The sequence below is a fragment of the Pan troglodytes genome, chromosome 10 (genome assembly GCF_028858775.2).
Source record: "Pan troglodytes isolate AG18354 chromosome 10, NHGRI_mPanTro3-v2.0_pri, whole genome shotgun sequence".
Taxonomy (NCBI): domain Eukaryota; kingdom Metazoa; phylum Chordata; class Mammalia; order Primates; family Hominidae; genus Pan; species Pan troglodytes.
Genome location: NC_072408.2, coordinates 134617533 through 134635797, shown reverse-complemented (window position 1 = coordinate 134635797; position 18265 = coordinate 134617533). Strand labels below are relative to the sequence as shown.

The window sequence follows — 18265 nt, the reverse complement described above, 5'->3', positions numbered from 1 at the left end:
GTTCACTTGCTCTTCTCCAGTCACCTTCCAGGAACGCGACCATATCTTCCCCACACGACTCCTGCTCTTCTTTCTCGCCTCGACTTTAATATCATGTCTTTATTTTTAATAGTTTCTTAAGCTTTATTGAGGTATAATTGACAAATTAAAATTGTATGCATTTAAGGTGTACAATGCGGTATTTTGATAGATGCGTATATCATGAAACCATCACCACCATCAAGCTCATTCACATCACCTGGCAAAGTTACCATTTTTATGTGTGTGTGCTACTAAGACTTAAGATATATTCTTGCAAATTTCAAGTCTGCAGTACCTTATTATCAACTACAGTCACCTTGCTGTATGTTAGGTGTCCAGAACTGAGACATTGTATTCTTTGACAAATATTTTTCCATTTCTCACTCTCCACCTGCTCCTGGAAACCACCATTTTACTCTCTAACTACCATAGAATTCAGCAATCCCACTACTGAATACTTACCCCCTAAAAATAAAATCAGCATCTCTCATGTCCATTGCAGCTTTATTCTCAATAACCAAGGTACAGATTCAATCTAAATGTCAGTGGACAGATGGACCAATAGATAAAATTATATATATATATGTGTGTGTGTGTGTGTATGTGTGTATATACATATATATACACACACACATATAATATGTTACATGGCAATTTATATGTGAAGGTCTATTAGTTAAAATTAGAGTCAGCAGCTTGAATAAGATAAAAGTCCTCTCTCTCTGTTAATAGAGCAATTTTTTAAAAAAATTTTTATTTTTATTTTTTTGAGACAGAGTCTCGCTTTGTCACCCAGGCTGCAGTGCAGTGGTGCCAACTCAGCTCTCTGCAACCTCCGCCTCTGGGGTTCAAGTGATTCTCATGCATCAGCCTCCCGAGTAGCTGGGACTACAGGCGTATGCCACCATACCCAGCTAATTTTTGTATTTTTAGTAGAGATGGGGTTTAGCGTTGTTGGCCAGGCTGGTCTCGAACTCCTGACCTCAAGTGATACGCCCACCTCAGCCTCCCAAAGTGCTGGAATTACAGGCGTGAGCCACCATGCCCAGCCTCATAAAGCAATTTAAAGTCAGGCATCTGAGATGGGTGGGAAGCCTTGAATGCCTCGAATGACTCAAATGACACACACACACATATATATAAAATTCCACATATACGTAGAATGTTATTCAGCCTTAAAAAAGAAGGCAATCCCGCCGTGACCCCACTGGAGATTTTCCATCAGCCTTCATTGTCACCCGTTGCTTAGTTCTCTTTCTTTTTAGCTCCATCTTATTTTTATGCATTTCTAACTGTGATTCTCAATTTGCAAATTTTTATCCCCTTGGGATGAGACACAGTTGAGACTCCCCTGTTTTTCTGGCCTCTTTTTACTGCATATCTTGGGGGTTGGGCTTTTTCTACCCCAAACGGTAAACCAAGGGAGTTTCAAAACTAACGAGAGTTCTTTTGCCTAATAGCTGCAACATTAGAAAAGTGTTCCACTGAACTAGAAGAAGGAAAATAAAATAAAATCTTGGACAAAAAGGATGGTAGAGAACAGAAATGGTGCAGCATTTGCCGGCGTAAGGATCGGCAGGAGTGGCTGAGACGCAGAGCGTGGTGAGTGAAGGCGGGGAGTGTGAGGAGAGTCTGAGAGGTGTTGTGTGCCCAGAGCTTTACAGGCAATTTATATGTGAAACCCCATTCGTTAGGGTTAGAGTCAGTGGCTTGAATAAGATAAAAATCACCTCTCTCTATAAAGCAATTTGAAGTCAGCCAGTCTGAGGCTGGTGGGGTGCCTTTAATGATGCAAAGGACCCAAACTGCTTCTATTTTTCTGTTCAGCTGACATAACTCAAAGTCAAGGTGACTTCATGACCCAAGACAGCTGCTAGTGCCCCAGTTATCACATCCATGTTCTAAGCAGCAAGAAAGAGTAGGAGGCAGGAAAACCAAATGAATTACACCCTCTCACCTGCATCTGCTCCTTTCCGGAACTTCTACAGAGCTGAGTTCCTGTTATTCAATACTTGACAACAGGGCACAGGATGTTGGACACAGTGAAATCGTAGGATCGAGTTTTTTATCCTAAAGAAGAAAAGAGAGAATGAATTGTAGTAGGCATTACCATCCACCTTCTCCTGCTGCTCTGTGTTCTGCACATCAGAGGGCTTTCTTTCGCCCTCTGATTTATGTGGCTATCTGACAATGGCACACACCAGCAGGAGATCAGAGAAAGGGAGAAGAATGAAGTCAATGCATTGATTTCCCTGGCATGCTCCCTGCACCACGCTCTTGCTGCAGGCTGGCTGCATCCTTCACTGGCAGCCCCAGTTCCTTTCTGGTGGCCTTCTAAGCACAACCCTCCCTGTCTCTGTGCTCCTGTGTCCTCTGCAAACCCCTGTCTCTGCAGGCTGAGAAAAGGGCACAGTGCCCTGCTAGAACCAGTCCTTGGTGTTGACCTGCACATTCCTTTGCACATAGTCTTATTTGTTAATTTTTCCCCTGATTTTCCCAACTCATGTATGTCGTCTGTTTCCTACCAGGGTCCTGGACTATGAATCACCTGTTCTTAACCGCGATGATAGGAGGGAGGATGAACCAGATACTGCTCCCCAGGCAGGGCCGTGTATGAGGTGTTTGACCTTTGTGCTGGCTGAACCCATCAGAATACTGTTAGTGACCTGGACATCTTAGGCCAGCTACTGCATGCTGCTGACAAAGTAGGGGCACTAATAATGTCACCAACGATGTCACTGTAGCAGACAGGAATCTCAGGCCACACAATCAGGTGCCAGAAATGCACGTTTCTACTTTCCTAAGTGAATGTATTTCTGCTTCAAATCCCCATTGTGCTGAGTGGTAGGAACTTGGTTTCATCTGATTCTAGGTCATCTCATCTCAGGCAGTTCAGCTCTTTCTCTGCCATTTATCAAAGCCGTATCAGTTCCAAGGTCCAGGAGGAAGGGCCTCTGATCCTCTGGTTGCACCTGTTTCTGTTGCGCCTTCTGAGATAAACGTGATCTCCCCAGCCCTTGGTAATTAATTCATGGTGATCGATGCTGCTTTGTCTCTTTGACTCTTAGCTCCAGGGCCAGCTCCGGCTGAGCTGCTCCCAGGCCACTCTGGAGGCACAGGAAAATCCTGTAGTATAAAAATATAAAATGCATGGCCCAGGTATTGTGTTAGTAACCATAAAGTGTTTACAAAGTAACTAACATAATTTTAATTAAACTTTATTTGATATAATTATAGATTCACATACACTCGTTGGAAATAATAAAAAGGATCTCATGTGTCCCTTACGCAATTTTCCCCAGTGGTAATGACTTGCAAAGTTACAGCATTGATGTCACAACTGTGGGATTGGTATTAATGCAGTCACGATAAATATTTCCATCCCCACAAGAATCTCTCTGTCACCCTTTTATAGCTATGCTCTCTTCTTAATCCCTGGGGATTCTATTCTGAATCTGGGAGAACTCTCCTGTTCTCCCTTTCTATAACTTAGTCCATGCTCCCCAGATAATCTCCACTGGCAGCTTCCTCCTAAGCATTCTTGGACACCACCCCAGGTTATGAGGTGGTTAGGGCATTGGAATACCTCTTTATACCTTCTGAGGTTGGAAATCAGGGTGCCCGTTGGGTTTTTGAGGCATGAGTGAGTGTGGCCGCAGGTTTTTTTGTAGTGTTTGGCTGGTGTAGAGTGGCTATTGTCCTATTGTTTTGTTTTTGCCTTGCCAACTGCCCCTTTTCTAGTCTTTTGGTTACAGAGAGTGAGCTTTTGTTGGGGCTCTGTTTTTTCTTTTTTTTTTATTTATTTTTATTTTTTTGAGACGGAGTCTCGCTCTGTTGCCCAGGCTGGAGTGCAGTGGTGCTATCTTGGCTCACTGCAAGCTCCGCCTCCCGGGTTCATGCCATTCTTCTGCTTCGGCCTCCCGAGTAGCTTGGACTACAGGCGCCCGCCACCACGCCTGGCTAATTTTTGGTATTTTTAGTAGAGATGGGGTTTCACCGTGTTAGCCAGGATGGTCTCGATCTCCTGACCTCGTGATCCGCCCGCCTCAGCCTCCCAAAGTGCTGGGATTACAGGCGTGAGCTACCGCACCTGGCCGGGGCTCTGTTTTTTTATGTGCCCTTTGACATTTATAGCTTTTCAGCTTCTGGAATAGAGGAGGCAAAAGTACAACACAGACAACTCACTCCCACAGCATTCCCTGGGCTCGCAGTTTCATAACCCCTCTACTGTTTCTCTCCACCTTTCAGACCCTCCTGGTGCTTGTGTTTTATGTCATGTTCAGTTTTCTTTTTTTTTTTTTTTAAGGGTCTCGCTCTGTTGCCCAGGCTGGAGTCCAGTGGTGCAATCTCAGCTGACTGCAACCTCTGCCTCTCAGGTTCAAGCGATCCTCCTGCTTCAGCCTCCTAAGTAGCTGGGATGCCAGGCACGTGCCACATCGCCCTGCTAATTTTTGTATTTTTGGTAGAGATAGGGTTTTGCCATGTTGCTCAGGTTGGTGTCAAACTCCTGGGCTCAAATGCTCCTCCTGCCTTGGCCTCCCAAAGTGCTGGGATTTATTTGCACTTAGCAGAAGGAAGAGGAAATAGTTCATCTTCCTGAAAAGTCCCAATATCTATGTTTTATATGTAAATATAAATGGTAAGTAGTGGTTAGTATCTCCAAAGGCCACTCTGCACTAATGAGCTCCTAACTGTCTGGGCAGGGGAGGGGAAGGTGGCACTCTCCACAGCAGTGCCTCTTGTGATGGACTTCTAGACCCTGGTGGCTATGACAACACCTAGGACATGGTGACTGCTTGGGACTATTTACTGCATTGATGTATGAGACCTGCACACCCATGGGAATACTGCATTTGGTGTCTCTTACAAGGTAAGAAGGAGAAAGGAGACTAAAACCAGTGACTAGAAATGATTGTATTACTTTAAATAAACATTTAATTTTATAACAATTTTAGCTTTACCACAAATGGAGAAGATAGTACAAACCCCACACTCAATTTGACCCTTTATTAGCATTTTAAATTAAAGTGATACATTTATCCAAAATAATGAACAAATACCAATACAGTATCATTAACTATGGGCAGGCCATTCATTTTTTTCTCCTCTTTTAAACCTAATGACATTTTTCTTGCCAGGATTCCATCCAGAATGCCACATTTCATTTAATGGCCCCATCTCCTTAGGCTCTTCTTTGGTGTGACAGTTTCTCAGGCTTTTCTTGAGTTTGATGACCAGTTTTGAGGCATGCTGGTCAGGTACTATAGAATGTCCCTGAATTGGGGAAAAGCCCTGAGGCTTTTTATGGTTATGGGTTTCAGAGAAAGAAGATCCCCGAAGTAGAGTGCCATTCTCATCGCATCATGTCAAAGGTGCACACTCTCACGCAGTCCATGTGACTTATGACTGATGACTGTCGATGATGATTTGACCACCTGGCTGAAAGAGTCTTTAGTTCTCCACTGTAAAGTTACCCTTTGTTCTCAATTTCCCTACTTTACAATTGGAAAACAAGTCATTGTCAGCAAACCACACACATGGAGTAAAGAGTTATGCTTCACCTTGAGGATGCAGTGTCTGCATGACTCATTTCTCTCCTGTTCTTTTTTATTTTATTTTATCTTAGTTCTGGGATATATGTGCAGAACATGTAGGTTTGTTACATAGGTATACATGTACTATGGTGGTTTGCTGCACCTATCAAGCTGGCATCTAGGTTTTAAGCCCAGCATGCATTAGGTATTTGTCCTAACGCTCTCCCTCCCCTTGCTCTCCACCCTCCAACAGGCCCCGGTATGTGATGTTCTCTTCCCTGTGTCCTCATTGTTCAACTCCCACTTATGAGTGAGAACATGCGGTGTTATGTTTTCTGTTCCTGGGTTAATTTGCTGAGAATGATGGCTTCTAGCTTCATATATGTCCCTGCAAAGGACATGCACTCATTCTTTTTTATGGCTGCATAGTATTCCATGGTGTATGTGTGCCGCATTTTCTTTATCCAGTCTATCATTGATGGGCATTTGGGTTGGTTCCAAGTCTTTGCTATTGTAAATAGTGCTGCAATAAACATACGTGTGCATGTCTCTATGGTAGAATGATGTATAATCTCTTGGGTATATACCCAGTAATGGGATCTAAGGAGAATTATTTTTCCCATTTATTGGTTAATCCAATCATGTATTTATATCAGTATAAACTCATGGGCATTACTTTGTAATGTAGCTAATACTCCAATATATATTTATTTTTTTTCAAATGTTCCCAATCTTGCACATTGAGAACACGTTTGATTGGCCCTTGTGTTCTTCCCACATGCCGCCATTGTGTGTGTGTGTGTGTGTGTGTGTGTGTGTGTGTGTGTGTGTGTTCGTGTGTGAGCACTTCCTCAGCTTCTGGAACTACAAAATGCTCAAGGCTTGTCTTACTCTGTTCAGGCTGCTATAACCAAATATTATAAACTGCATGGCTTATGCATGGCTGATAAACACTTATTTCTCATAGTTCCTGGAAGCTGAAAGCCCGAAACCAAGGCACTGGTAGATGTGGTGCATGGTGTGGGCTCGCTTCCCCATTCACAGATGGCCTCTTTCTTGCTGTGCCCTCACATGGAGGAAGGGGAGAGAAAGCTGTCTGCAGCCTCCTTTATAAGGTTGCTAATCTTATTCAAGAGGGCACCACCCTCATGATCTAGTCACCTCCCAAAGGCCCTACATCCTGATACCATCACCTTGGGGGTGAAGGACTCAGTGTGTGAATTTCAAGAGACCTCAAGCATTAATCTTATGGTGAGGCTCATCTTCTGTGTTTCCGCACCAGTCCTAGAGTTTGCCATTTCTCCAAGGACCCTTGGCTTTTTTTAATTGAAGAGCAGTGTTAGAAAGTCAAGATCTTGGTGCTAGGTGTGCTCATTGTGGCTAAATACAAATAACTGGCTACTTTCCTACTAGCAAAGAGAGGAAAGCGATAGAAAAATGATTCATAGCTTTGAAGGTAACCACAGGAAACTGATATTTAAAGAATAACCTCCTTTTGTTGGGTACATACACATTTAGGATTATCACGTCTTCCTGAAGAATGGACACAATCACTATGTAACATGCTTCTTTATCACTGATAATCATCCTTGTTGTGAAGCCTGCTTCATCTGAAACTAATATAGCTAGAACAGTTTTCTTTTGATTCGTGTTAGCATGTTGTATCTTTCTCATTTCTTTACTTTTAACCTGAGTCTTCCTATTCAAAGTGGGTTACTTGTAATCAAGATAGAGCTGGGTCTTGTTTTTACTTTATTCACTCTCATGAATTTTGTCATTTAATAAATACATTGAGATCATTCACATTTAAAGTGAGTTTCGATACCACTGGATAAATATAAACCATCATTTTAACCATTTTCTATACATGGGATTTGTTCCTTGTTTCCTCTCCTGTTTTTTGCCTTTTCTTGTTTTAACTTTGCATTGTATTTGATTCCATTTTATCTCCTCTGAGTTATACTTAAAAAAAACTTGTAATGGTTCCCCTGGAGTTTACAATATACATTTTAACTAATCTAAATTCACTTTCAAATTACATTCTACCACTTCCTATATTATGCAAGTACCTTATAACAGACTATTCCCAATTCCTCCGTCCTACCCTTCAGCAAGCTGATGTTACTCATTTTCGCTGTTTACATCCTGTAATCGACCATTACAGTGTTACTACTATTAGTTTAAACTGTTATATTTTCAATCAATTAATAATATGAAAAATAATGTTCTATTTTCCCTTCCTGTATGCCTCCTCTAATATGCTTTATTTTCCTATGTAGTTCCCAGTGTCTACCTTATACCATTTTCCTTCTGACTGAGCCAAGTGTTTTCACATTTCTTCTAGGGAAGATGTGCCAACGATGAATTCCCTCAAGTTTGTCTGATAATGTCTTTATTTCTCTTTCACTGTTGAAAAATTCTTTCACTGGACATAGAAGTCTGCATTGATGATTTTTTACTTTCATACCAACCTCTTCTTTCTTGCATGGCATCTGATGAGAAGTCTACTTTAACTATTTTTCTTGTATTTCCATAGGTAATGTAAGATACCCAACCTCCCACTTGGGCTTCTTTCAAAGATATTTATTTAATTTTTAGTTTTCTGCAATTCGAATACAATTTGTCTATTTTACGTATGTATGCATGCATGTGTATACATGTATGTATGTATGTATATATTATTCTACTTGGTGTTTTCTGAGGTTCCTGGATGTCTGATTTGGTGCCTCTCATAAAATTTGGAACGTTCTAAGCCATTTTTACTTCAAATATTTCTTTTGCTCCACTATTCCTTTCACACCCTCCTGGTATCCCAGTTATACAGATGTTACAATTTTTGAAATAGTTGCACAATTCCTGAATGTACTGGGGTTCTTTGTTGTTTTTGTTTTAATATTGTTCTTTTTCCACATTAATTTTTGATATTTCTTGACTTACTTTCAAGCTCAGTGATTTTTTTCCTTGGTCGTATGAACTCTGCTGGCAAGACCAGTCCAGAAATTGTTCATTTCTGCTATAGTGTTTTTGATTTCTAGCGTTTTCTTCTGCTTATTTATTTCCTTCTTTCTGCTTATACGATGCATCTATTTCTGTGTGTTGTCCACATTTTCTCTTAGAGTCCTTAATGCGTTCATCATAGTTATTTGATACTATCTGTCTGATTACTCCAACATGTGTTACATATTCGAGTCTTGTTCCGATGAGTTTTTTTTACTCTTCAGACTATGTTTCCATTACCTTTTGTCATACCTTGTAAATTTTTGTTGCATTGAATACTAGGAACTGAGGAAAAGAAGGCTTTATTGTGATGACAATTTATGTCAGTCTGGTTAGGTGTTGGACCATGTTAAATGTTTGTCGTAACTGTGTACCAGAGGCTGTACATTCTTCACTGTTCTTACTTCTGTCTCCTCTTCACCCTAGGTCTTCCTAAACATTCCATCTCATAAAAGGTTTGTGGCTTGCAGCTCTTTCAGCTGCAATGCATTGCTGTTGTACTGGAGCCCTGTAAGCGTGCTGATAGGCTGTGCAGGGGAATCCTTCTATCATCTTCCAATTAAATTTCCATCTTTTAGTGGTCCCGTGTCCCCAGGCTGTAACATTGATGAGTAGTTCTTCAAGCCTGTGGCTATTGATTTCACCCTGCCCTCTGCTCCCTTTCATGACCTGCAGAGTTTCCAATCTATTTCTGTGAAGACCTGGCCCTTTGATGACTATGCATTTTTCTCCTCCTAGGTGAATCAGGAAGAGACGTGCTGTGGTGGGAGAAACATCTTTCCCCAGGTGGGATAAAGCTCTCATAATCTTTTTATCTGGAGAGTAGCCCTTTGTTGTGGAGATAGCTCTAGGCTTATTTCACAATGATTACTCTTCCTCTTGTCCTGCTGCGGCCATAAGCAGGTCTTTTTTGAACGCTCACAATGGCAATCTAGTGGGGTTCTTTGGAGATAAAGCCCATGAAAGTGTGGGGTCTCCTAAAACCATGACCCCCAGGAGTTTCTCACTCTCCTCCTAGTCAACATCCAGATTCCCCCCAGTTCATCAAAATCCCCACTAAACTGGCTGGGTGTAGTGGCTCACGCCTGTAATCTCAGCACTTTGGGAGGCCAAGGAGGGTGAATCACTTAAGGTTAGGAGTTCAAAACCAGCCTGGCCAATGTGGTGAAATCCAGTCTCTACCAAAAAAAATTCAAAAATTAACCAGGCATGGTGGCATGCACCTGCAGTCCCAGCTACTCAGGAGGCTGAGGAGGGAGAATTGCCTAAACCTGGGAGATGGAGGCTGCAGTGAGCTAGGACCACATCACTGCACTCCAGCCTGGGTGACAGAGTGAGGCCCAGGCTCAAAAAAACCAAAACCAAAAACAAAAAACCCTCTGAACTGAACCTACCAGTTTATGGTTTCAGGGGCTTCTGCTCCAGGTGGGAAGATCTTGGCTGTGGCTCTCTCGATTTACCTGTGTCTCCAGATTTTGGAATTGCAGTTTGCTTGGAAATCTCAGCTCTCAGATGGGTCTAAGAATAGTGACTGATTTTCAGTTTTCCTAGCTTTACTTTGTTGTAAGGATAGGAGTCATGATTTCCAAGCTCTTTACATGTTGGAACTGAAACAGAAGTCCCCTTCCATTATGTTTTGAAAGATGTTTTGAAAGATGGGCTTTAACATCCAAATGTAACCTGAAGTTGATTCAAGGAGCAGCTGCTTTATGGTGCGGGGAATCCCGGATCCCCTATGTACAGAGCATGGTCTGAGGCATCACATTTCAGGAAAACGTGGAGAGTGGCAAGTGAAGGGATGGGAGGGGCGGAGGGAGGGGCCCGTTCAGCAGCTGCTTGAAGACTCTGCTTCTTTCCCTCTTGACTGGGGCAGACGAAGCTGCCAGAATCACGTCATTCCTAAAATGACTTCCCTGCTGCTTCACTTCAGGATGATGATGTGGGCTAGTTCTGTCAACTGAAAGATCCTAGCTGGAGCAATTACCATGCTTTCAGCAGCAGGCAGTTGGAAACTCTGACTCAGGGTCATTTAAATAATGGGAGAATTCTCTTTTTTTCCACACATGAAGAGCTGTTAAGATCTAGGGAAGACTACAAAGTTGGTTGATTGAGGAGTTAATCAATGTCATTACGGATCCAGGTTTTTTCCATCTGCTCTCCTGCCTGTAGCAAAGTTTCCAATCAAATTCTAGTTCCCCTACTCCTTCCTTGAAAGATGATTTCTAAAACAAACAGAGCTATGGCTTTTCTTATTCTCTCTCTCTCTCACACACACACACAGAGAGAGAGAGAGAGAGAGATGCACCTACAACCTCACTGCAGTTATACACTGTAGGTTGACCCAAGCAGGATGAAGGCAACTGACTCCATCCTCAGCTCAAGGAATAGGGCTTTAATTGTATATGAATTGTCATTGCCAAGGCAAATGCTCTTGGTGCAAGAATGAACCCATGACCTAGGGTGACCCAAGCAGGATGAAAACAAGGGCTAAGAAGGCAACCAAGCAAACACTGATGGTGTTTCTTAATAACTGGTGTGTTCTTGAGAAGCACCTAGGTGAACTGGTGTCAACCTAGGTCATGGGTTCATACTTGCCCCAATAGCATTTGCCTTGGGAATGAGAAGTCATATACAGTTAAAGCACTATTCCTTGACCTGAGGATAAAGTCAGTTTTTCCTAAAGCCTCTAAGGAGTACACCTGAATAAAATCAGAGCTGTATTAGGAAGAAAAGGGACTCCGATGCGGGGCAGGCACCTAACCGTGCCCACTAGAGTTTGCAAGCCTGGCCCACTGCCTGGTCCCCAGAAGGTGCTCAGTAGTTAGAAGGTAAAAGAATGAGTCCATTTCTCAAAACCCCATTCCCATTCCCATCACTTTCCCCTGCTCTGGTCTGCCCACTCTGTAGTCCATCATTCTGGGGCCACGGTTACTGGGCTATCTACTCATGTTCCCCTGATGGTCCACTATGAAGAGACCCCCCAGCCTCCTCATCAAGCTGCAGGAAGACTCATTCATGGTACAGGAGAGGAGGCAGAAGGTGGACATATTCCCCATACTACTGAAAACACATCCAGATCTTAGCCCCTACTGCAGTTTCCATGGCCCAGCGTCTAGATTAGAGAAATGCCACATTTCCAGAATGATTTCCAGAAAGGAGTAGATTCTTTCCTGTGATGGTTAATGCTGAGTGTCAACTTGATTGGATTGAAGGATGTAAAGTATTGTTCCTGGGTGTGTCTGTGAGGGGTGTTGCCAAAGGAGATTAACATTTGAGTCAGTGGACCGGGAAAGGCAGACCCACCCTCAATGTGGGTGGGCACCGTCTAATCAGCTGCCAGTGTGGCTAGAATAAAGCAGACAGAAGAATGTGGACAGACTAGACTTGCTGAGTCCTCTGGCCTCCATCTTTCTCCCATGCTGGATGCTTCCTGTCCTTGAACATGGGACTCCAAGTTCTTCAGCTTTGGGATTCTTGGACCTTTGACCACAGACTGAAGGCTGCACAGTCAGCTTCCCTACTTTTGAGGTTTTGGGGACTCGGACTGGCTTCCTGGCTCCTCAGCTTGCAGACAGCCTATTGTGGGACTTCACCTTGTGATCGTGTGAGTCAATACTCCTCAATAAACTTCCCTTTTTATATACATCTATCCTATTAGTTCTGTCCCCCTAGAGAACCCTGACTAATACGTTTCCTGACTCTGAAATTCATTCCAGACCCACGTAACTACCACAAATTATCTTCCAGAAGGGACAGGCTTCTGTGGTTACAGCTGTCTCTGACAGCTATTCCCTGACAACAGTGGGGATTACTCATGAATGAGGCAAGCACAGCCTTTAAACCCCATAATAATGACAAATCAGAAGAAAGCAACCAAGCAAACCCTGATGTTGTTTCTTAATAATATGCATTTGTAGTGAGACTAGTATGACTGTGTGTGTGTTAAAATACACGGGGTTTGATTATACATTAAGGCATATTACACTTTCCAGTTTTACCCATTAAAAAATTTGGACACAAGTTCAATCTGTAATAATCATAATTTTTAAATACCAATATTTATGCCAGAGCTAATATCCATGTTCAAATAATCAAGGATTATAAATATATTACTAAGACCTGTGAAAAATCATTTTATGTTATATGTCTGAATAATTGGAAAGCAGGAATTTTTTATTTTTCTTTTGAAGTAAGAAAAATATACCTTAAAGTTATTTCTTTTAAACTATTCTAATCGTCTTGCAACATTTATTAGAAATATCTGTTCCTATCATCAAAGATCATTCTTGGAGTGTTTATGCTCCCAGCTCAAATATTTATAGGTTTCAGGATTGAGATGACTTATTTCTATTTGCTTTTAATTTGCTTATGCAATGTTTCAGATGTACCACAAGTCATTATGAATGGTTTGGAGTTGAATTATGTAGAGGTGCCACATTACTTTTGATTGCTTGCATTTGATGAGGTTATTAAAACAGCAGAAAAATAAATTACCATAGCAACAAAAACATAAATTCATAGCCTGTTTCATAATCTTAGGCCTGAAAATAATGGCACAGCTCTTAACAGCTCAGGCATGATGTAATGCAAACACTTAGCTGAGTCATGCAGGATCCAGAAATCCATCACAGTTCACTGGTATTGAATTTTTGAAAAAGTCAGCCTTGCAACCTTGAGCCTGGGCCATTTCTTTCTAACTTCAGAAGGCCTGTGGTTGTGCACAGTAAACTCACCTCCATGCCATGTCCATGGGCCTGTCATTAACAAGGCCTTGCTGAGAGTCATTTGTATGGCCAAGAAAAATCACCACCTTAGAAAAGCATATTCTCTTCTACTTATACATTTTATGTTTCCCCCATAGGCAATGACATCTTTGTCCTCAAAGTGATATACACATATCAGTAGGAGGGAAAAACAAGACAATTTTTAGAAGAGGGGGGATAGAAGTGTAACAAGTTTCATAAATAAAATATATGCCTAGAAATTATGTAAGACATCAGTATATTACAGGTTATCTTTTCTTTGATTGACAGGCTATGTAATTTGCTTGTGGCTTCACTTGATAAATGCCCAGAGATAAAAATGAAAGCGGGCACCTGTGTCTTTACATGGTATTTTATTAGCAGCTGGACTGTTATCACAAAAGTAAGTGTATTTTTATAAAGCATGCTGTGCTGGCCTGGGAGGCAGCAGAGAAACTTAGGAAGAGAGAGTTTGATCCCGATTCTTTTCTCTGGCTCTAGAATTAGCTCTGGATTCAGTCTCTCCATTGGTGGTTCTGGACAGAGTTAATGTTAGGCAGTATCATTTGAATAGGTACAACTCCTTCCCAGAACTTATTCCACATCAGCATTTAAACTAATTTAATTTTATATTTTGATACTTGGGAACCAGGAAGATTAATACAATGTTAGAGACTCATGATCCTAAAATATGTAAACTATCTTGAATCTTAATGGCATGATGTAAAGAAAAAGTCAAAGAAAGATAGCCATATTCTTCATCATCCTTAGGAGAAAAATTATCATGTGATATGCTGTGTAAAGAGTTCATTCATGCATTCAATAAATAGTCAATAAATATGAACGCATTCATTCAATAAATAGTACATTTATTGAATACCTACTCAACTGACAACAGTCTTGTAGGCACCAGGACACAGGCATGAGTCAAGTGGACAAAGGCCCCGCTCTCATGGTGCCGACATCCTGGCACCATGATGGCAGGGGTGGGGAGAGCAATTAGGAGGCAAGGACAATAGTCCTGGCAAGAGATAGGAGGGTGACTGGGACAAGGCGATGAGCTGAAGATGTGGGCAATGCATTTCTAAGTCTATTTTGAAGGCAAAGCAATGGCATGTTCTGATGAACCAGATACACGTTATACGATATGGAGAGGAGCCAAGGATGGACCAGAGGGTTTTAGACCGACTTGATGAATGAATGAGGGAGCATGAGTGAGAGGAGGGACCTTGCGAGGAGCAGATGGAAGGATGGGTACTCATTTGGGGCATGTTTTATTTGAAAAACATCTCAGTTAAGTCAGTAGAGATGCCCAGTAGGGATTTATCTTGTGGAGTCTGGAGTTAAGAAGAGAGACCCAAGCTGGACATATCTGGTGGCTGATTGTTAATGTATATATGTGTGTGTGTGTGTGTGTGTGTGTATAGAGTCATATATATGTATATAATATGAATATGTATACATACTCATATATTCATATTATATATAATATGATATATATTTGTCTTATATAAATATGAATTTAAAATTTATATTATATATGCATATAAGTGTATATATGTATATATAACATGAACTCTAAATTCTTTTTTTTTTGTTTTTTTTGAGATGGAGTCTCTCTCTGTCACCCAGGCTGGAGTGCAGTGGCGTGATCTCGGCTCACTGCAAGCTCTGCCTCCCGGGTTCATGCCATTCTCCTGCCTCAGCCTCCCGAGTAGCTGGGACTACAAAATTCATATTTTATATATCATAAAATATGTATATATTTATATACACATATATAATCATATTCATGAATTAAATATATACATATATTTATATACATATATAAAATATGAATTATATATATTCATTGATATATGAGTATATATATCCAATTATAGATATCCATGAATACATATGGATATATATCATTATATATATTTTTATAATTTATATTATGTAATATATAAATGAATTATATTTTCTTATATTACATATGGATACTATTACATAATATATGCATATATAATTCCTATTATATTATGTAGTATTATATAATAGGACTTTAGAGTTTATAGAGACTATGTACAGAACGTGATCCCTGGAGCACTCCTAAATTAAAACATTGAAAGCTGAGGATAAAAATCACAGACCTGAAGGTCTACTTCAGGTGTTGTGTAATTAGAGTAGAGAAGAAAATTAAAAGGGAGCATCGTCCTGAAAACCGAGCAAACAGGGTTCCTCCACGAAGGAGAAAGTCATCAATGGAGCCAAGCGCTGGGAGCTAGAGTGAATTGAGAGCTCATGATTTGGACACGGGGGCTTCTACGCCCTTCACAGCACCTGGCCAGGAGCATCAGACATTGGAAACTGCCCTGCTTTGACAGAGCTACTAAATAACGATTTTTAATGTGAGCTATCAACCTCCGCAACCAAAACTAAACAAGAATGCCAAAGGGAAAAAACAAGTATTAACATCTCAGTGTGATCCATGAATGCTCCATGTATATGCTGGCATCCCGTTTGAGAACATAACATATTTTAGCAATATGCAAGTGTGATGTGGACATTTTTCCTGAGTATTAACCTATGTCTGGGTTTCAATCCCAGCTCTTCCACCTGCTTACTCTTTGAACTTGGGCAGGTAATTTAAACTCTCCAAACCTTTTATTTATTCCACTATACTTGGACCATAAGAACAGTCCTTGAATATGGGAATTTTGTGGGGAAAAGTGAGTTAATGTATGAGAAATGATATGATATATTGTGGTAATAAGCACTCAGTGAGTGCTAGCTTCAGTTGTTATTACTATTATCATTTTCACTTAATAATAATAATATTTATTTATTTATTTATTTATTTTTGAGACAAGGTCCTGCTCTGTTGCCCAGGCTGGAGTACAGTGGTGCAATCATAGCTTACTGCAGCCTTAAACTCCTGGGCTCATGCGATCCTCCCACCTCAGCCCCTCAAGTAGCTGGGACTACAGGAACATGCCACCATGCCTGTTTAATTTTTTTATTTTTTATTTTTTGTAGAGACAGAGTCCCTCTGTGTTGCCCCAAGCTAGTCTCAAACTCCTTGGCTCAAGTGATTCTCCCGCCTTGACCTCCTAAACACGGGGATTACAGGCATAAGGCACTGTGCCTGGCCCAATTATTATTATTTATCAATGCATTTGAGATGACCTGGTGAGGTTCTTGATTGATCACAATAGTGAATACAATACTGGGAACTGAATTTATCAGGCCTAGCTTTGTACCAGCATTTCAGCTTGTTCTACACACCAGGGATCATAAGTCATAGCTCTCCTTGAGGGTCTATTTACCATTTTAGGAATTGCATGTGAAAAGACAATTGCAAGCCCCCCATACGCTCTTCCTACTTTCTCTCTTACATCATCAGGTGTCCACTCTGGCCACCAAAGGCATAACACGAACAGAGAGCCATGGGGCTCTCTGCCTGCACTGGGCCGGCTGAAGAAAGAGCAGATGGAAACCAATAGGGTCCACATCTCCCCAGGGACTTGCTGAAACTGTTGGCTGCTGCTCACCCTCAGCAGGACCCCTACAGACCCTGTAAGTTCCTCTATGGCCATCTTTTCTTGCCTGGTGGAAAGCACAAAATGAGAAGATGAGGAGAAGGGCACGGAGAAAAGCTGCTGCCTTTCTTCATTCTACCTTTTCTCACTCCTTATCCTCCTCTCCTGTCATTGTCCTTTTCTGGGAGCTTTGTTTATGAGACAGAAGAAGGAAAGGAGAAGAAACAGAAAGCAGAAAATGACAGTCTATTATGCCATGGAAAAGAGGTTTTAGGGTTAGGCTCTAGGGTTGACCTATATTATTTATTATTATTATTTTTTAATTTTAATTTTTTATTTATTTATTTTTTTGGAGACCGAGTCTCTCTCTGTCACCCAGGCTGGAGTGCAGTGGTGCTATCTTGGCTCACTGCAACCTCTGCCTCCAGGGTTCAAGTGATTCTCCTGCCTCAGCCTGTCAAGTAACTGGGATTACAGGTGCCTATCACCATGCCTGGCTAAATTTTTTTTTTTCTGTATTTTTAGTAGAGGCAGGGTTTTGCCATGTTGCCCAGGCTGGTCTCGAACTCCTGAGCTCAGGCAAACCGCCCACCTCAGCCTCCCAAAGTGCTGGGATAACAGGTGTGAGCCACCATGCCCGGCTTGACCTGTTTTAGTGCAAACCAGGCTCCAGTCCTTTTTCATTTTGTGAACGTGGGGAAGTTATTCCTCCTCAATTTGTCTCAGTCTTGTTATCTATAAAATGGTATTGGAGAAAAGATTAAATGTGTGCAGACAGGATCAGTGGTAGAAGACAACCTGGCATAGCCTTGGAGCACCATCTGTCCACTGTGGACTTGAATGAACAGGCACCTACCAACTATGAGACACCTTTGTACGGATTGCATATTCGAATAGGGAGTGTTTGCCTGCTTGTGCCACGAACTGCATGTTGGGAGTCCTAGCACAGGCACAGCACTCAGCTCACGCATGTGTCAGTGGCGGTCCATGTTACCTTTTACCCCCACCACCAAACCCACAAAATGAATGTCCATTTTATGAATACAGAGGCTGAGCTGAGAAAGAAAGATGGATAACATTGTATTTGAAAGCTTTGGACCAGGGTTCAAATTCTACCATTCACAGGCTGTGTGATCACAGGCAGTTTGCTTGACAACTCTGAGCCTCCGTTTTCCCTTTTGCAACATGTACCTTGCTGTGCCACAGTGAGGATTAAATGAAAAAATGCATGTGAAAGCTCAGTCTAGATTCTGGAACACATCAATGCCTAATTATTCTCAGTGATGATTATCCCTGATCGAAACATGCTTTTGGAGCAAGTCGTCACCCCACTTCATTCATTGACTCTTTGGTAGGTGGGCTGGGGACCCAGGAGGTCTGGTTTTAGAAAGGAGGGGTCCAGAGTAAGGAGGCTTTAGACACTCATCAGAAAGTTGAGAGAAGGTAA

General features: G+C 41.6%; 1 long non-coding RNA gene across 3 annotated transcripts in view; it reads left to right on the top strand.

The window, feature by feature from the left end:
• The window catches only part of LOC112205021 (uncharacterized), a 207468-nt gene that overhangs the window by 162825 nt on the left and 26378 nt on the right, over positions 1–18265 (top strand). For all 3 annotated transcript variants that reach the window (XR_010148181.1, XR_010148178.1, XR_010148180.1), the window contains one exon: positions 16683–16855. This is a non-coding gene — a long non-coding RNA (uncharacterized LOC112205021). The remainder of the gene's footprint in view (positions 1–16682; positions 16856–18265) is intronic.